The following is a 12,989-nucleotide window of genomic DNA, read 5'->3' on the forward strand; positions in this document are numbered from 1 at the left end:
GGGGCCTCTAAAGGGTTGAAACCAGTAGCTATGAGTGGTTCTCTTCAAAAACGCACAAATACTTATCAAGAACAAACACAGGGAACAGACTTTTTAGTTGTTTAAGCATACATCAAGAAGGTCGACGTGTTTTTACTCTAGTGCAACATATTATACTCAAGTTCTTCTGGCTGTGTGAGGGAAAGAGCTCATTCAGAGCGATATACAGGGTATGAGGAGAGAATAACTCATTAAAATCTGAAAAACGCCCGGGAGTTCACTGGAGCTGACTCGCAAAGTGTCACACAGATCCCTGTATACCCACAGGATCGTGCGTCCCCTAGCCGGTTTGCTTATCTGCCAAATTCTCGCTCAAGGACATTCGCAGGTACACCTCGTTTCTCCATAGATCTCACTCAAGTGGTTCTTGTTGTATTTTATTATCCTGGCCTCAGGTATGCAGACACCCTTTATGAAACCCTTGACACAGAGTGGATGACATTCGGCTCCTGTTTTCTGAAACGCAGTCCTTTTCTTTCTCTGTATATTGAGGTATTAAAAATGAGGAAGCAGGGGGAAGATAAACAGGGGAAATATACGTAAAATAATAACGTAGAGATAGGGCAGCTTCCACTGGTCCCAACAGACACGATTGGGGAAAATTAAGACACCAAAACAAGTCTTCCTTGAGAAAGAAAAAACAAACCAGTGATGTTCAGAGAGTGCAAGCGAGTTTGACATTGCTGGCTTAATTACTCCAGTGTTAAGTCTCCCATACTAAACAGGGCGCTATACGCACATGTACTGGTTATACGGGCAATTAAAAAAATAATGAAATAAAGCAAAGAAAGCTCACATGTCAAGACAGAAGGTAATTACAGTGATCAAATGGCTGGATCTGATTGAAGGCTCTGCTCTTTCAACCTGAGCACAGTTGATTGAAATCTCCGCATCAATTTAAATTAGGCAAATGAGACTAATCTTCTAAGAGGGAGCAAGGGGACGGGGCGGGGGGGGCTTGTGTTCAGAGGTCTGAGATGCTGGTGGTATTTCTCTCTCATTACCAAGTCTGCTATTAAATGGGAGAAATCAAGTTGCCATAACAAAACAGTTTTGTTTGAAATAATTCGCTAATGATTGCGTTTAGAATATTCTGATCCACCTTTTCATGAATGTTTCTGCACACGGCCTATGTCTGTTATTAATTCAATTGGAAGATGCCTATATCCACTTTTAATCCTGCTAAAAATTATTGGTAAAGGGCTGGGAAAAGCCAAACAGAGCCGCCATTCTTTCCGATGTCAGTTTCAATCCTGCGACACAACCGCACTACACAACTGTTCACTGCGCTCTATCTTCCCATCTATTAAGAGCAGGAGGGTGGATTGCTAACGACAGGCATTGGAATTCAAATTTAATTTACAATACAAACCCCCTGACCTTGTTCTTTATGCCTAATACTGCGAACAATACAGATAAAGAGCACAATATCAATTTACATTTAAATAGGTTAGCAGGAGAAAGCTGGATGCGTGCTGGTGAAGTGTGTATGTCTACATATTTATAGATACACACATATTTAAACACGCTATAGGTCAAAAGCTTGGAATGAGTTGAAGCCAATCGTTTACTACTTCACAATGCTTTGTCTATGGATTCGTAAAGCGCCATACGACGGCCAAGAACGCCTACAAGACTACAAGACATGACTGCGCTGTATTGTGGAGCCTCAGAAAGACTCAGACACTGGATTTCCTGGAAGATAATAGGTAGATTTTGTTGGCAACTCATTTAACAGATCTATTAATTTACATCCCTATGCTTAGAAATAATGACTGGATAGAGTTCACTCAATAATGAGCCCAGATGACATCTGGCTTCTCTTTTATTGGAGGTACCTGTGCCTTCTGCATCCTCGTTAAAAGCATTAATTGCATGTTTACTCGTTCCCATAACGGGGTCTCTGATCTGATGGAAACTGAACAACACGTGCAGGCCTGAGAATAAAAACATTATACGGTGCAGACGTACCGGCCTCATGGTGCGCTGAACTCTGTTTACCACCACAATGGCAGCGGCGGAGCTTTGAGCAGACCACTGAGTCACTTAATCATCTCACTGAACCGTACGCCATGTTTTGCCTATTGTGATGATGTGTTCGCAGCAGTGATAGGGAGCTCCTGCGCTTTAGGGTAATTTGTTGCACTGTTGTCAAGAAACATCTCCATGTCAAGACTTTATGCTCTAGATTGCGTTCTTTGACGTGTTGCTCACTTTCACGCTGGCAGCTCTGAACTGCTGATAACTGGAAGCTTTTAATTTCAATTAAAGCGGTGTGTTTTGTTTGCTTAGATGGAGTCTACATGGTTTCCTCTCTTTCTCCATCCTAACAATGTGGGATGGAATAAAAAGGCAAACAGCATGTTAGGGTATATTGTCAAAAGTGTAGAATTGAGCACAAGGGCAGTGATGTTCTGATGTACAATGCACTAGTTAGAGCTCATCTGGATACTGTGGACAGTTCTGGGCTCCACACTTCAAGAAAGATATCGCTGCTCTAGAGGCAGTTCAGAGGAGAGCAACCAGACTTATTCCAGGTCTGAAGGGAAAGTCCTACTGAGAGACTGAGGACCTGAACCTTTTCACCCTGGAACAGAGGAGACTACGTGGGGACTTGATCCAAGTCTTCAATATCATGAAGGGCATCGACCACATCAAACCAGAGGAGCTTTTCCAGATCAGCAGGGACACACGCACCCGGGACACAAATGGAAATTGGGCTTCAAGGCATTCAAGACGGAAAACAGGAGACACTTCTTCACACAGAGAGGCGTCACAATCTGAACAAACTCCCCAGCGATGTGGCTGAAGAGACAATTTGGGAACATTCAAAAACAGACTGGATAGGATTAGTTAGGACTTAGTTATTAATGGACACCAAAGGAGCACGATGGGGTGAATGGCCTCCTCTCGATTGGACACTGTCGTATTTTCTTAAGAGAAATGGAGAATTCTGGTTTCCTCATTTATAACTCCTACAGCTTCCTGTTCATTAATAAGTGCATGTCTTACTTATGATTGGTTTTGTAGGTGTAGTGTCACCCCTTGCTTTCCAGAGAAATTAACACTTCCTTCCCCTCCCTTCAGCATCATGTATCGAGTTCCCTCATATTAATGAAGTTTCAATTCAGTGGGTCTGTGCAAAGGTTCAGCTTAATTACAAACCCCACAACAAATCAGCAAACGTTAATATATAACAATATATCTCAACAACAGGCAGACATAAAACAAACTGAATCTGTGAAGAAGAAAGGAGGTTTGCAGAAAAGGACACAGAGTACAGCTACACACTTAATTATTTGTTTTTTTGTCCCCAAATAGTTTGCAATCTTCCCAATTAACATGCAACGGTCTACTCGTGAATTCTAATTAGCATGCGTGCTTAATCGCCACCCTTTAACACTTCCTAGATTGTTACAGGCGCTTGAAAGAGAGCGGGTTAATCTGAGGAGCGTCTGGTGCTTGTCGGGCTGGTAGTCAGATTTGGGGAATGACAGGGGGATCAAGTGGAAACAGAAGAGTTGTGTTCCCCCTGTCCTCCCACCGAGCTTCTGGAAACAAAAAGAAAACAACAAAATGAGCCGAGCGTTGTCTGTGGTGGGTCGTGGCAGATTAAAGGCTTTATTTGGCTTTTCCAACCTTCGAGACGCGATTAATGGCACGTAGCTCTCTCTTCTCAAATCAAATTCCACGGATCTTTCCTCTACCTGCTTCTCTGGCCTTGCCTCCTGAACACACATCTTTATCAGAAAGAAAGCAGACTGTGTTTACTTTGGCCTCAGGTTGAAAGCCACAGAGACAGAAGCTACGTTTTCCTTTTAACATTCACTTCCCAGTAGCAGATGTGGAAAGCCAAAGCAGCTACCATTACTGATGGTTTAAAGAAAAAATGCTGAGTACCATTACTCAATTGTTTTGAGGCAAAGAGTTTCTTTTTCTTTTTAAGTAAGCTCAACTTGTTAGGGTGACGGTGGTGCAGTACTGGTTTGAGATGTTCTTATCCAGAGGGAGCCAACAGTTACTACACTACTTACACGCTTACAGCTACTACACTCTTACACCAGCTGGGCCTTCCTTCGAACCTGCACCAAGGGGTTTCTAAATACCCCCAGCTGTGGTCAAGTCCTGATATCATACGATGCCAGGCTTCACATTGGCACAGCTGGGGCAATACTCAAGGCAGGGTCTTACACACGATGAAGGATACACCCTCTTTCTAGTTTTGAAGGCATCAGCTGGTGTCCCAGGTGGCTTTGGCCTGCAGCTGCCTGGATCGAGATCAGATTTCCATGTCAAAGAATACATTTGCTCTTTTAAAAGCTGTTCAAAAAGGTGGGATTTGAGGAGCACATCTGCAGTCCTGGGAATTTATCAGCCACCGTGGAAAAAGCACAACATCAGCAGTTCGGACTTGACCACTGGAGAAGTGAAATTTGTCTCGACATCCATACTGGATATTTTCACTTAAAGCTGGTAAGCTGATAATTAAAGGTAATTAGCTGCTAATTAAGATAACGGTCGGTTGAGCAGAGGATGTAAAGAAGCTGGCACAGAAAGTCAATCAGGTTCCCCCACAAATTCTTATTTTTCTTCTTCTTCTTCTTAATAATAAATCAGTATGATCTGCACTTCTCTAAACTGTATAACAGACCTAAATCCCTACCAGGAAAGTAAATAATGACAGACAGTTGCCTTTGCTGCATTATTCATTTTTAATAAAAGGATGGGTGAGACAGTTTCCTTGCTCACGCAGTGATTTGGAATAATATACTCATTCCCCCTGGCTCTTTTTTTTCTTTTTTTGGTGCCATAAAATCTCAAGGGCATTTGCTAGTGTTAACAATAATTACACCGGCTGCCGGAGGAATCGCCCGGTCCTTAAGCAGCTCTCACAGTTATTAGGAACAGCCCGAATTCTGTGGGTGAAATAGGGAGAAAATAACTACAAGAGCAGTAATGGGATGCGGTGCTGAAACACAGAGGCTGAGATTATCTTGCAATGTGTTCCTGGACGGCCGTGACATTGCCGGAGAGTTCAAGCGATTATCTCCAATTTGAAAATAAATTCGACAAAAAACTAAAACAAACAGAAAATGGACTTGGATGGGCTTGTGATAATGAATTTTCCCCTCTATGTATCTTAAAAAATATATATACTTTGACAATACAGACCCATCCATCTGCAGACGACATGCCACCCACATTGACGAAATCATAATGTATTCATTAGGTCTTATTCAGTTTTAATTATGAGTTTTAGTTCATGTCTGCCAAGGAGTCTGTCGTGTGGAGGCCGACGGATGGAGATGGATCGGTAATCAATCCCAGCGATCGGACTGTTCCCAAACAGATGAGTCAACAGCCCTGCTTTAAAATAGGCAGAAGGACAGCCCGTGTAAATCACAGCTGCAGAAAATAATTTATAGAAGCGGCCAGCCAACGTGAAAGATGCTTCCCCTTGGGTATTAAATTTACCATCGGGCGACTGAACTATTCACATGGTTATGGGTTCAACATGCCTGCACTGCCTTTGAAACACAAAGCTGCGTTAAAATGAGTAGCCTTGACAGAAGTTTTGTGACTTCTACGCCTTCCTCTCCTTTTAGCACACACCTCAGACTCAACTGTATTATGTCTGCAGTTGTTAGCTCATTGTACTGGGATGTGTGCTTACTGGACTGATTGTATTACTGCACTTTTGTAATGCTTTAAAATGTTTCTTGTGTAAACTGTAAATTGCTCTGGATGAAGGCATCTGCTTAGGAATAAATAATAATACAGCGGTGACAAAACAGCAGGCACAAAGAGGAACGGATGCATGAACATTGTTAAAGTCTGTTTCTTGTGTAGGTAGTTCTAAAGTTTGGGTCAGAAGAAACAAGGACAAAAACAGTAAAAGACAATGTGCATCCCTCACTGTGTGAATACACTTTTTAGAGAGTTGGTGTCATTATGGCTGTTGTTGTTTTGTGAGCGTCGGACCATTTACACCACAAATGGAGAAGCACATGACAAATACAATAAATAAATAATCGGTTGCCATTGTATATTTGCAAGGGCTCAAGTTTAAAAAAATAGAGTTGCAAACAGTAGTTCCAAGCTTGATCTACATGGCATCTCACTGTGTTTGACAGGCGATACTTGGACATCTTATACAGTGTGTAAGCAGTGTTATGGGTGTCAAACTCTTTGTTTAGCTGGCTGAAGAGCAAACAACGGACAGGGCAAGGGTGAGTGGGTAAAATCCACCATAAAGCACAAGTGATATTTCCAGGCTTTGATTTACAGTCCTTCATTTCACCCGCACACAAGAGTTTGGTCATGAAGGCATAAGGCTGGCAACTTCTGCAATGCCAAACTTTTTCTCCTCATCCTACGTGGCATGCTTCCCCCTCTGCCTGCGCTTCTGCTTAATCGCACTCTCGACACTCGGGGACTGTCAGACACCTGCTGAGCGCCACATGCTGTTACAATGATGAAAAGGCGTTCACCGCTGTCACCGGGCTGTCGGTGTCGCTGTCTGATCTCTCCCGGTGCGGCGCTCTCTGTTCACCGGGGGCCGGGGATGAGACTCTTAGGCAGATGGGGGGGATAATGGTGAACTTCTCTAACATTTCTTTACTTCAAATGCCAAGGTGATCAGAGGGCTTGTGTGCCACGGCCCTGTTTCTTTGCACGAGAAAGCCTTTCCTTTCTACCTAGACCTTAAGCATTACCTCCAAGCGAAGGCGGTTTTATTGAATCGGGCCTTGAATGTGCGATCACTGTGATATTGGATTGGCCTGCTGCCCGTTGTGTCAAATCGCATTCTGTGCCGACCGCGAGACTTTGGGACTGTGTTTATCATTTCAAATACAACCCCTCCACCACAACAAGTATACAAATCTGTGTCCTAAAAACAAACAATACAGTCAAAAAGTAAAGTGTTTGTTTCCTAAGGCTATATCTCACAGCGACTAGCTAAAAACAGCTACTTTAACAACAGCAGTATATACACACAGAGAGATCCTTTACCCCGTGTCCAAACACTGATTATGTCAAACCTCAATCATGTTATTCCCAGACTCGTCAATCATGGGGAATTTGCACATAAACATCTTCTGTCTTTAAAGTTTGTCAGACTTTAACTTTTCACACAATCTCCCAGTGTACTGCAGGGGGGTTAAATATATTTAAAAAATATAGATTTTGTAGTTGCTTCTTAACAAAAGTATTTCACTTTTCTTTTATAGCAAAAAGAAAATGATTCCCACTTGCCATGGCGTCTGACTTCTCACAACCTGACAGCTTGATATTCGAATCGGAATAACATGGTTTCCTTGGGAGATTTCTATCCTTTTCAGTTTTCTTTGTTCTCAAAAGCTTCTTTGTTCTCAGCAATTCCAAAACTAATAACCCCGCTATTCTGATCTTGTTTCTTTCTAAGTGTGTCTGGTCTGTCTGGTGCTGGAGTTTCTATTTCGACATTATATCTTCATATGACACATAAGGCCCTCCTCTGCTGTTTGTAGAAAACAAAAAACTGTTGTAAAACACAGCCATGAGGGAATTTATAATGTATAGACATTTTTGTCATAATAGATCAACTAAACTTGATATAACCTCATGTGATGTGAATGCATTTTCCTCTATTTGCATTATATGCAATAAACAATCACTAGGACACATTCAGAAACACGGCTCACCACTATTTTCCAAAGAGTCATGTTCCACTAACAATTAAACTGATGCTACTGACTAAGTTGGGAAAGATTTGGCCATAAATAGAAGTTATAGATCTTCCTTTAGTGTTTGTTTAATGCAATTAGATTTAGATTTTCCTAAACAGCTCTTACTGTCAATCTAACTGTGTCATTCGTCTGGAAATACATGTCTAGCTTCTCACTGCAATTATAAAATGCTTTCCTTGCCTGCATACCTCTGCACTCTTTAGATCACTCAAACACAAATAAAACTCAAGACAGATAAGTGAACCTCAGTCCCCTTAACAATGGCGGCTTTCTGTACCAAACTGGATTCCAGAATTGCTTCTGTATTCCCCACCTTCACTAATGGATTTTGCTTTTAATTGGCCAAACTTTGGCAGTTTTTGCATCCCCCCAAGACAGCATTTACTTCAGTTCAGAAGTAACATCTGAAATAAGTTTGAAGTCTGTTTTTTTTTTTTTCCCTCAGCAACACATATCTGAAGAATCCATTCGTAAACAGGAATTAAACATTATTTACTTTGTAATTAGAGCCAGGCTTTGAGAAGAGCCACTAGGCATGAATCAAAACTAATTACAGAGCCAAAATTAATTTGTACCCTACTTGGGAATCCTTTGTGCCTGCCAACACAAAATACTGTGTATTAGGTAGCTGTAATATGTTTTTAATAATTATCTAGGAGAGCAGTTTCCCCTCCGCATTACTCAGTACCGCAAGTCCAAGGGACACGTTTTTATGGGACTACTGGAGAGATTAATTTCATAGTAGTTATTTATTGGCACAGATTTGTGTCCTTCGATGCAGTTTTAAGATTGTTTTCTGTAGTAATTTTGCAGTGATTTACTTTTAATCTGTAAGGGAGAGTTGGATAGTCTGTTGGATAACCTGTTTGAGTTATGGTTGATGATCGACCCCAAAATTTCATCCAGCCATTCCTTGGGGAAATTCATACACTTGATTTTAACTACGTGACTGAGCAGTGTGTGCCACACCCCCATAAAGCTCAGTGTAAACAACTCCTTCCTGTCTCCAGCCTCAAATGCATCTTATCGTTCACACGTGACCTCAGGTCCTTCTCTCATTATGTTGAAGTCGTCCTTGAAGTGGACTTTTTCCATTCCCTTAAGTACAGTGCAACCCAATCTGCACACAGTATTGTTAATGTGGGCCAGCCAGGGCATCGCACAATTTGAACATTGTTTCCCAGGCAGCCAGAACCAGGTAGACCAGATTAAATCAGAACTTCAACCCAGGAACTAACAGGAACCTAAAAAATGTGTAATTTAATAGTCATTTTTCATTTTGTCACATGCTTTTTTCATTTACATAATCTGAAACTTTGTGTAAAGTTAGGAATGTGCAACTAGCAGGCGGGTCCGAGTGTTGACTAGATCTGAGCTCTGATCTCATTTAAACCAATGTAACCCGTCTGTAAACCATAATTAGAGCCAGAATAACATTTCTCAATGATTGGCGAATCATCAGGCTAGCGCTTGTTTATTTCCTGACACGGCCCATGAGATATAGATATCAAAAATGCTGCAATCCCCGAAAGGATTCAAATACATAAATAACATCAATAAATAAAAGAAACATTTAAGTTGGGCAGAGCAAGGTCAACACAAATCCAACAAGTCTTCCCAGAAAAGATATTAATATTTAAACCAAGCAAATAGCATTCAAATTAACGAGCAATTACTTTTAAAATCCCTGTAGCGACACCTCACCTGTCTATTCTCGTTTCAGCACATTTGTCAGACCTATGTATTGCAATTTATATAAAAGGCTTATTTTACGTATTTCTTTTCAATGCAATTAAAGCTATTTTCCCCCACAAGCTACTTGTGACAGAAAGCCAGCTAGACAGAGGAAGAGAGAGAAAATTAGAAGTAATGTGAGAGAGACAGACAGAGAGAGAGAGAGAATCAAAGCACTCTTAACCAACAGTCTTGTATGAGTTAGAAAAACTAATTAGGGTTTTAATGTAATCATGTCAGATCACATGAGAGCTTATAATTAATGACTACTCCATAACTGCCATTGGTTACCATATAAGCACACTGGACTTGACAGAATCTAGTAAAGAAATACTATATATGTTTGTTTTATGTATGTTTGTTTGTGGTTGATTGGCGTCTCTTTTCTCTCTCTCTCTCCTCACTTGTGTCTCCTTTTCTGAAAGGCTTCAAACTCTACTGGGTGCCTGAAATTATAGATGAGCCCAGGTTTCACAGAGACATCGAACCCTCCAATCCTCAATCTGCAATCCACTGAGCCTGAAACGCCGACTCTCGAACCCCTTTTACAGCGTGAATTGACCGGTGTAAATCATGTCTGCTGCTGCAGACAGTTGCTGCTGCAGTTCATTTGATCCATGCTGCTTCCTTTACTCATATAACCCACCCGAGACACATCCTCAAAGCCCGGAAAGTCTAGCAGTTCTGGGCCAATTGATGTTTCACACTTTGCGAACTGTTTTTATATATTCTCAGAACATTTTGTAAGTCACAGGGCCACAATAAATACATCATGAGGGTTGAAAAGATAAAACTCTCACTTTTCCAAGCATCTTTGTTAATTGACATCCCTGCTATCCGCCCGTGGTTCTCTGTCATTTGTTCATGTGTTTTCTTTGCTGCCACTCACCCCGTTTGTGTTGCACATAGATAATCCTAGTACATCACGTCATATTCTTCACTGCCATCCCCGGCTGCAGTTGCACCTTCAAAGAAAGTGGCTGCCACGTAGGGACGCTTCCCACTGAACTGAAAGATTTCCATAACCTTTCAGACAGCAGAGATAAGCGACTGCCTGGTCTGTAGTTAACTGGCTCATTACGTAGCGATTACACAAGGTCCTCGTTAATGGACTGTGATTAACATGGCTTAGTTCTTCAAGGCCCAGGTAGTGCGAGTCTTTAAAGGACTCGGGTCTTGAAGCACCTCAGCTTGTGTTAGTACGAGACTTAAGATTAAAATGAGACTTAATGTGCGTGCAGGTAAACCTAGCTTCCAACATCTCTACCTTTTCAATGGTGTAAAGCTGGTGTTTCTACCCGAGTTTTTAAATGATAAAAGCCTCCATCTTATGTCTTTGAATGAGCAGCAGCCGAAATTAGTAACGATTATTACACCGTCAATTTCGATCCATATTTCAGTCCGTATGGAATTCCTGTGATATTTGCATTAAAGCTCATTGTGGACCTAATCCCCAACAGCTGTAAAAACACACACAACTAACTGGAAGATATTTGAGAGGTAGGCATTGTTTAGGTCCACCTCAGTTGTGTACTGCTCTTATTTGTGTTCTTAATTAGCCAGCAGGTGTCAGCAAAGCATATGTGAAAGTTATTCCCACACCAGCACCTCTTAACCCCATGTCAAAGTGTTTTATTAATAAGCAAATGCCACGGCTTGCTAGAAATATCCTCACTGTTTCCAGCACCTATACTTTAGGGACTATGCAAGAAGCAAAAGGCATTTTTTAATTGTTATTGTCTTGACACATCATTTGTAGTCAATCGATGTCTTCAGTGGGATTAAATGAGGAGCAATGAAAGGAATTATAGATAGATGGATAAATGAATAGATGGTTAGATATAATTATACTGATATTGACTTATTTTTGCTAAGCTGTGCACAGATACAATCCACTTCACTCTGAAATTGCTCTCCTACCGGTCACTGACTCGCTTAACTCTTCCTGTCTCTCTGCTCTCTCTTCCTGGACTCTGGATGTCATCTTCTTTCCGTCCTCCTCTTCTCCCTCTACTGATCTCTCCATTTCAATTCCACTGGCATCTACTCTCCCCTTCTTCTTCTGCTAAACATCTAGGAGTCACCCTTGACCCCGCTCTCTAGCCTAAGCTTTTCAGTCAATGTTCAGTGTCTTCTTTGACTCGAGGTCATAGCGGTTACTCGGAAGATTGGGATAAAAACAGCTGTCCAGCAGTAAGGCAGCCAGAAGCCTGTGGATTGTCTCGCGTAAAGCTGTGGTCTCTGAGTGACTTGAGTGGGAATCATCTGGAAAACATGCCTGGGCTCGTCAGCCTCCCGCACGCTGGATGGGGTCAATCCAAGACGCCCGCTCATCTGAGCTGAAGTCTGTTCATGCGCTGGGACTCGGCAGGTCTCTCTGAGCTCATACTGGCTTTGAACCGAGCAGACGTGTGAATCGAAGGCAGTTTGGCTCGCATGATTGTACGCATGACTTCAGGTCTGAATTTAGATCTGACACAAAAGCCCATCCATCAGCTGTCTAATTAATTTGCCCCCCTGTACATTCAGTGGAGAGAAATATTACAGAGACCTGCCACAGCAAAATGGCCTGCCGTGGCATGAAGATGATACGGAGGTGACACAACACGAAGCATAAGAATGGAGCCGACACAAACAAGACAGTGCCTGGCAGCTTGGGCTTGTGTGACACGCATGATAGAGCAAAGACCGATGACGGGAGGAAACTCAAACCAGAGGCAGGTAAACGCTGGCGGGAAATCTGCGCCATTCCACTGTGTTTGCTCTTCTTAATATAACAGAACTGCAAAGAAAGAAACAACACACGAACAATTACCTTGTGTGCGTCTGCAGATGATTAACAAGAAAGCTAAATGTGCAGAGTAAAATAATGAGCCACACTTCCTCTCTCTCAGACTGTAATGTTTATGTGTTTTTGTTCCACTTAATGTGCAGGTCCCTCGGGGAATGACTGCCACGCTAGCCTTCAATAAACACAACAAATAACACCAAATAAGTCTCGCTGCAATAAACCTGAGCTGTACATTATAAAATAACCTGGCAGTCTTTGCAAGCACCCAGTGAATCGGTACTTCTGTTCTCAGTCTCCCCCCAGTCCTCGCCCTGGCAAGCCTCGGTGTAATTATCGTCGATTTGTTGCCGTGCAGGTTAACGTTAACTCCCTCTAGTGGATCTGCAGAACGTCAGCCCGCAGTGACAGCGAGCCGCCGCGCCATACGGCCCGAGCGCTGGCTGTTTTTGCAAAATTCCTCTTGCATTAATTAGCCCACATTAGAATTCTTCATGCGGCGCTCCATCTGTTTATTTTAACTGAAACGGAGCCCCCTCGGAGCTATATATCTCGCGCTCTATGAAATATTAGCAGCCGTCTCTTCTGCCGAGATCCCAGCAACAGAGAACTGGTAAAAAAAAATGAAAAGAAAGAATCCAGCTTAGGATGAAACTACCAGGTCCACAGAGGACCATCTCTGGCTTCTCAAACTATTA

General features: G+C 42.2%; 1 long non-coding RNA gene across 1 annotated transcript in view; it reads right to left on the minus strand.

The window, feature by feature from the left end:
- LOC136763487 (uncharacterized) overlaps positions 1 to 11,875 on the minus strand; it is a 28,540-nt gene extending 16,665 nt beyond the window's left edge. The window contains exon 1 of the long non-coding RNA XR_010820987.1: positions 11,424 to 11,875. This is a non-coding gene — a long non-coding RNA (uncharacterized LOC136763487). The remainder of the gene's footprint in view (positions 1 to 11,423) is intronic.
- Between the last annotated feature and the right edge of the window lie 1,114 nt (positions 11,876 to 12,989).

This window comes from Amia ocellicauda, chromosome 11 (assembly GCF_036373705.1).
Source record: "Amia ocellicauda isolate fAmiCal2 chromosome 11, fAmiCal2.hap1, whole genome shotgun sequence".
Taxonomy (NCBI): domain Eukaryota; kingdom Metazoa; phylum Chordata; class Actinopteri; order Amiiformes; family Amiidae; genus Amia; species Amia ocellicauda.